The sequence below is a fragment of the Panulirus ornatus genome, chromosome 38 (assembly GCF_036320965.1).
Source record: "Panulirus ornatus isolate Po-2019 chromosome 38, ASM3632096v1, whole genome shotgun sequence".
Taxonomy (NCBI): domain Eukaryota; kingdom Metazoa; phylum Arthropoda; class Malacostraca; order Decapoda; family Palinuridae; genus Panulirus; species Panulirus ornatus.
In genome coordinates, this window is record NC_092261.1 from 18,061,309 (window position 1) to 18,069,645 (window position 8,337).

Consider the following 8,337-nt stretch of genomic DNA (forward strand, 5'->3'; position numbering starts at 1 on the left):
ATTCCCTTAAGTTTTCACTCCGGGAGAGCTTCAGAAGTTCCTGAAGCATTAACTCCCTCACTCTATGTAGTTCTCAAGTATTCAGAACTCGTCAGAAGTTTAGTGTATTTCACTTGCTCTGTGGATCACGTTAGTTTTGCGGCATTTTTCCTGCTGGTGGCTATTCATCCCGGCCATGACCATTACCGGACACTTGAAAACTCGGGGTATGAGATTCTCTAAGATTGTGAGGATCGTTAACATAAGGCAAATATTGCTGCATTTCTCGGCGGAATCAGTGCTATAAATCGCCCTTACGGGACAGGTAATTGTGCATCTAGGCATGTCCTTGTCTGCAGTATTACAGGTGACAGAGAGCAATCTAGGGTCACTGATCACACCTGGGAAGCATTGCTGCTGTGGGAAATAGAGGCAATATAGTCGCTTAAGCGACAAATATATATTTTTTATTTTATTCATTTTATTTTGCTTTGTCGCTGTCTCCCGCGTTAGCGAGGTAGCGCAAGGAAACAGACGAAAGAATGGCCCAACCCACCCACATACACATGTATATACATACACGTCCACACACGCAAATATACATACCTATACATCTCAATGTACACATATATATACACACACAGACATATACATATATACACATGTACATAATTCATACTGTCTGCCTTTAATCATTCCCATCGCCACCTCACCACACATGGAATAACAACCCCCTCCCCCCCTCATGTGTGCGAGGTAGAGCTAGGAAAAGACAACAAAGGCCCCATTCGTTCACACTCAGTCTCTAGCTGTCATGTAATAATGCACCGAAACCACAGCTCCCTTTCCACATCCAGGCCCTGGTTCAATCCACTGACAGCACGTCGACCCCGGTATACCACATCGTTCCAATTCACTCTATTCCTTGAACGCCTTTCACTCTCCTGCATGTTCAGGCCCCGATCACTCAAAATCTTTTTCACTCCATCTTTCCACCTAAAATTTGGTCTCCCACTTCTCCTCATTCCCTCCACCACTGACACATATATCCTCTTGGTCAATCTTTTCTCACTCATTCTCTCCATGTGACCAAACCATTTCAAAACATCCTCTTCTGCCCTCTCAACCACACTCTTTTTATTTCCACACATCTCTCTTACCCTTACATTACTTACTCGATCAAACCACCTCACACCACATGTTGTCCTCAAACATCTCATTTTCAGCACATCCACCCTCCTGCGCACAACCCTATCCATAGCCCACGCCTCGTAACCATACAACATTGTTGGAACCACTATTCCTTCAAACATACCCATTTTTGCTTTCCGAGATAATGTTCTCGACTTCCAAACATTCTTCAAGGCTCCCAGAATTTTCGCCCACTCCCCCACCCTATGACTCACTTCCGCTTCCATGGTTCCATCCGCTGCCAGATCCACTCCCAGATATCTAAAACACTGTACTTCCTCCAGTTTTTCTCCATTCAAACTTACCTCCCAATTGACTTGACCCTCAACCCTACTGTACCTAATAACCTTGCTCTTATTCACATTTACTCTTAACTTTCTTCTTTCACACACTTTACCAAACTCAGTCACCAGCTTTTGCAGTTTCTCACATGAATCAGCCACCAGCTCTGTATCATCAGCGAACAACAACTGACTCACTTCCCAAGCCCTCTCATCCACAACAGACTGCATACTTGCCCCTCTTTCCAAAACTCTTGCATTCACCTCCCTAACAACCCCATCCATAAACAAATTAACAACCATGGAGACGTAAGACAAGGGAGCAAATGGGAACTTCAATGAAGGGGGCTAATGGGGAGGTGATAACAAGTAGTGGTGAAGTGAGAAGGAGATGGAGTGAGTATTTTCAAGGTTTGTTGAATGTGTTTGATGATAGAGTGGCAGATATAGGGTGTTTTGGTCGAGGTGGTGTGCAAAGTGAGAGGGTTAGGGAAAATGATTTGGTAAACAGAGAAGAGGTATTTAAAGCTTTGCGGAAGATGAAAACCGGCAAGGCAGCAGGTTTGGATGGTATTGCAGTGGAATTTATTAAAAAAGGGGGTGACTGTATTGTTGACTGGTTGGTAAGGTTATTTAATGTATGTATGATACATGGTGAGGTGCCTGAGGATTGGCGGAATGCTTGCATAGTGCCATTGTACAAAGGCAAAGGGGATATGAGTGAGTGCTCAAATTACAGATATATAAGTTTGTTGAGTATTCCTGGTAGATTATATGAGAGGGTATTGATTGAGTAGGTGAAGGCATGTACGGAGCATCAGATTGGGGAAGAGCAGTGTGGTTTCAGAAGTGTTAGAGGATGTGTGGATCAGGTGTTTGCTTTGAAGAATTTATGTGAGAAATACTTAGAAAAGCAAATGGATTTGTATGTAGCATTTATGGAACTGGAGAAGGCATATGACAGAGTTGATAGAGGTGCTTTGTGGAAGGTATCAAGAATATATGGTGTGGGGGCAAGTTGTTAGAAGCAGTGAAAAGTTTTCATCGAGGATGTAAGGCATGTGTACGTGTTGGAAGAGAGGATAGTGATTCTTTCTCAGTTAATGTAGGTTTGCGGCAGGGGTGTGTGATGTCTCCATGGTTGTTTAATTTGTTTATGGATGGGGTTGTTAGGGAGGAGGTGAATGCAAGAGTTTTGGAAAGAGGGGCAAGTATGCAGTCTGTTGTGGATGAGAGAGCTTGGGAAGTGAGGCAGTTGTTGTTCGCTGATGATACAGAGCTGGTGGCTGATTCATGTGAGAAACTGCAGAAGCTGGTGACTGAGTTTGGTAAAGTGTGTGAAAGAAGAAAGTTAAGAGTAAATGTGAATAAGAGCAAGGTTATCAGGTACAGTAGGGTTGAGGGTCAAGTCAATTGGGAGGTAAGTTTGAATAGAGAAAAACTGGAGGAAGTAAAGTGTTTTAAATATCTGGGAGTGGATTTGGCAGCGGATGGAACCATGGAAGCGGAAGTGAGTCATAGGGTGGGAGAGGGGGCGAAAGTTCTGGGAGCCTTGAAGAATGTTTGGAAGTCGAGAACATTATCTCGGAAAGCAAAAATGGGTATGTTTGAAGGAATAGTGGTTCCAACAATGTTGTATGGTTGCGAGGCGTGGGCTATGGATAGGGTTGTGCGCAGGAGGGTGGATGTGCTGAAAATGAGATGTTTGAGGACAACATGTGGTGTGAGGTGGTTTGATCGAGTAAGTAATGTAAGGGTAAGAGAGATGTGTGGAAATAAAAAGAGTGTGGTTGAGAGAGCAGAAGAGGGTGTTTTGAAATGGTTTGATAACATGGAGAGAATGAGTGGGGAAAGATTGACCAAGGGGATATATGTGTCAGAGGTGGAGGGAACGAGGAGAAGTGGGAGATCAAATTGGAGGTGGAAAGATGGAGTGAAAAAGATTTTGAGTGATCGGGGCCTGAACATGCAGGAGGGTGAAAGGCGTGCAAGGAATATAGTGAATTGGAACGATGTGGTATACCGTGGTTGACGTGCTGTCAATGGATTGAACCAGGGCATGTGAAGCGTCTGGGGTAAACCATGGAAAGTTGTGTGGGGCCTGGATGTGGAAAGGGAGCTGTGGTTGGGTGCATTATTACATGACAGCTAGAGACTGAGTGTGAACGAATGGGGCCTTTGGTGTTTTTCCTAGCGCTACCTCGCACACATGAGGGGGGAGGGGGTTGTTATTCCATGTGTGGCGAGGTGGCGATGGGAACAAATAAGGGCAGACAGTATGAATTATGTACAAGTGTATATATGTATATATCTGTGTGTGTACATATATGTGTACATTGAGATGTATAGGTATGTATATTTGCGTGTGTGGACGTGTATGAATATACATGTGTATGTGGGTGGGTTGGGCCATTCTTTCGTCTGTTTCCTTGCGCTACCTCGCTAACGCGAGAGACAGCGACAAAGCAAAATAAATATATATATATATATATATATATATATATATATATATATATATATATATATATATATATTTTTTTTTTTGCTTTCCGAGATAATGTTCTCGACTTCCAAACATTCTTCAAGGCTCCCAGAATTTCCCCCCCCTACCCCACCCTATGATTCACTTCCGCTTCCATGGTTCCATCCGCTGCCAGATCCACTCCCAGATTTCTAAAACACTTAACTTCCTCCAGCTTTTCTCCATTCAAACTTACCTCCCAATTTGCTTGACCCTCAACCCTACTGTACCTAATAACCTTGCTCTTATACACATTTACTCTTAACTTTCTTCTTTCACACACTTTACCATACTCAGTCACCAGCTTCTGCAGTTGCTCACATGAATCAGCCACCAGCGCTGTATCATCAGCGAACAACAACTGACTCACTTCCCAAGCTCTCATCCACAACAGACTGCATACTTGCCCCTCTTTCCAAAACTCTTGCATTCACCTCCCTAACAACCCCATCCATAAACAAATTAAACAACCATGGAGACATCACACACCCCTGCCGCAAACCTACATTCTCTGAGAACCAATCACTTTCCTCTCTTCCTACACGAACACATGCCTTACATCCTCGATAAAAACTTTTCACTGCTTCTAACAACTTGCCTCCCACACCATATATTCTTAATATCATATGCCTTCTCCAGATCCATAAATGCTACATACAAATCCATTTGTTTTTCTAAGTATTTCTCGCATACATTCTTCAAAGCAAACACCTGATCCACACATCCTCTACCACTTCTGAAACCACACTGCTCTTCCCCAATCTGACGCTCTGTACATGCCTTCACCCTCTCAATCAATACCCTCCCATATGATTTACCAGGAATACTCAACAAACTTATACCTCTGTAATTTGAGGACTCACTCTTATCCCCTTTGCCTTTGTACAATGGCACTATGCAAGCATTCCACCAATCCTCAGGCACCTCACCATGAGTCATACATACATTAAATAATCTTACCAACCAGTCAACAATACAGTCACCCCCTTTTTTAATAAATTCCACTGCAATGCCATCCAAACCTGCTGCTTTGCCGGCTTTCATCTTCCGTAAAGCTTTTACTACCTCTTCTCTATTTACCAAATCATTTTCCCTAACCCTCTCACTTTGCACACCACCTCGACCAAGACACCCCACATCTGCCACTCTATCATCAAACACATTCAACAAACCTTCAAAATACTCACTCCATCTCCTTCTCACATCACCACTACTTGTTATCACCTCCCCATTTACCCCCTTCACTGAAGTTCCCATTTGCTCCCTTGTTTTACGTACTTTATTTACCTCCTTCCAAAACATCTTTTTATTCTCCCTGAAATTTAATGATACTCTCTCACCTCAACTCTCATTTGCCCTCTTTTTCACCTCTTGCACCTTTCTCTTGACCTCCTGCCTCTTTCTTTTATACCTCTCCCACTCATTTGCATTTTTTCCTTGCAAAAATCGTTCAAATGCCTCTCTCTTCTCTTTCACTGATAATCTTACTTCTTCATCCCTCCACTCACTACCTTTTCTAATCAACCCACCTCCCACGCTTCTCATGCCACAAGCATCTTTTGCGCAAGCCATTACTGCTTCCCTAAATACATCCCATTCCTCCCCCACTCCCCTTACCTCCTTTGTTCTCACCTTTTTCCATTCTGTACTCAGTCTCTCCTGGTACTTCCTCATACAAGTCTCCTTCCCAAGCTCACTTACTCTCACCACTCTCTTCACCCCAACATTATCCCTTCTTTTCTGAAAACCCCCACAAATCTTCACCTTTGCTTCCAGTTGCACCTCTCAGCACATTAACATCCAAAAGTCTCTCTTTCGTGCGTCTATCAATTAACACGTAATCCAATAACGCTCTCTGGCCATCTCTCCTACTTACATAAATATACTTAAGTATATCTCGCTTTTTAAACCAGGTATTCCCAATCATCAGTCCTTTTTCAGCACATAAATCTACAAGCTCTTCACCATTTCCATTTACAACACTGAACACTCCATGTATACCAATTATTCCCTCAACTGCCACATTACTCACCTTTGCATTCAAATCACCCATCACTATAACCCGGTCTTTTGCATCAAAACCACTAACACACTCATTCAGCTGCTCCCAAAACACTTGCCTCTCATGATTTTTCTTCTCATGCCCAGGTGCATATGCACCAATAATCACCCATCTCTCTCCATCCACTTTCAGTTTTACCCATATCAATCTAGAATTTACTTTCTTACACTCTATCACATACTCCCACAACTCCTGATTCAGGAGTAGTGCTACTCCTTCCCTTGCTCTTGTCCTCTCACTAACCCCTGACTTTACTCCCAAGACATTCCCAAACCACTCTTCCTCTTTACCCTTTAGCTTCGTTTCACTCAGAGCCAAAACATCCAGGTTCCTTTCCTCAAACATACTACCTATCTCTCCTTTTTTCTCATCTTGGTTACATCCACACACATTTAGACACCCTAGTCTGAGCCTTCGAGGAGGATGAGCACTCCTCGCGTGACTCCTTTTTCTGTTTCACCTTCTAGAAAGTTAAAATACAAGGAGGGGAGGGTTTCTGGCCACCCGCTCCCGTCCCCTTTAGTCGCCTTCTACGACACGTGAGGAATGCGTGGGAAGTATTCTTAATCCCCTATCCCCAGGGATATATATATATATATATATGTTTTGGACAATCACATGTTTACCAAACGGCGTCCTCGCTTCGTCTCTTCGATGTATATAAACTTACTGTTATATTTCTCTCTTGTGTCTCCCCTGATGATGTGATTATTACACGAAAGTGCACTTGGGAACTTTTCGTGTTTCATTTTCCCCGTGGACTCATAGGAATATATATATATATATATATATATATATATATATATATATATATATATATATATATATATATATATATATATATATATCATGAAGTCGTTTTTGATATGGTGTCGAGCCTACGAATCGTAAGGTTTCTTGTCATAGGTAGAAGTGTGGGTAGATCATGGGGACGTCTCGGGTGGTTACTAGTATATTAATATTAGAAACGATGAATGGACTTCCCATGTGTCTGTTCTAGAGACATGATACCAAGAGGAGGTATTTGTTCTAGAAGATTTATTCGTGGAGGTGAATCAAGGTAACAACAGCGCCTTTGTAAAAATATGGTTTATAACAGAATTTTCAGGCGCTTCTGAGGCATTAAGAATCAGATTATAATCAACTGCGATCACGCGGTGGAAACATGAGTTTTCCGTAAAATTCAAAAAAAGAAGAAAATGGTTACTAAAGTGACAGTGACGAACCGTTGTTTTAGTTTCTACGTTTTTGTGTCCTTGAAGTTGATCTCATCTGACACCGGAAGGTGACTGGTGATGATTATGAACCTTGTAGACTTAGACGTTAGTAGAAGAAAAAAAAGTGAGGACGTTGTGGAGGGGGTAAAGTGCGTGAGGCAGTAGTAGAAGACGTGTTGAGATTATTGCAGACGAAGGACTGAGGTGGTGGGGAAGATTGAATCACTGCTGAAATCTGTCGATATATTGCTGACGGGGTCCAGATATGTGTGTGTGTGTGTGTGTGTGTGTGTGTGTGTGTGTGTGTGTGTGTGCGTGTGTGTGTCATTGACAGGGCCTCGATGTGTGTGTATGTGTCACTGACGGGGCCTGGACGTGTGTGTGTGTGTGTGTGTTTGTGTGTGTGTGTGTGTGTGTGTTACCGACGGGTCCTGGATGTATGTGAGTCACTGACAAGGCCTTTGGACGACACCTTAACTCAAAAGACCATAATTCTGAAAACAGCAAGCTAAGAATTTCGTATGTAGCGTCCATAGGCTCTTTTTAAAACTTAAAGCCGATTAAAAAAAAGGGGTTGCAGAGAGTGTTGGAGTGTGTGTTGTAGAGGCGAGGGCTACAGCTAGAAGAAGGGAAAAAGGCCTTGACAGAAAGAGGTGGGCGTATGTCAGTATAGGCGACGGAAGGGGATATATGTTTGTCTTTGAGGCCCGATAGCAACGCTGGCCTGATATATATTCCCTCGGGTGGTAAATGAGAAATTTGAACATCGATTAAGAACACAGTATGGATAAAAATATTGACGGTATGGATAAATATTTTATAGTTTTACCTGTTCTCTTTATCTTTTTTTTATCTTTTAGTCTGAAAAGTGCATTGTATCTCGCTAGCCGACGGAAAGACTTCTCTGTTCCTCGACAAGGGCCGTATCCCGGTCACTGGCCAAGGAAATAACGTCATATTGAGAATCCTGGAAACTATATTTTCCTGCGGCCGTGGGAACGGGCGACGGGCATCTGCCCTCATAGAGTTCTTTGTTCTGCGGTTTTCCAGAGAGAGAAGTTGGCCGGCGAGACCTGATATTTATCT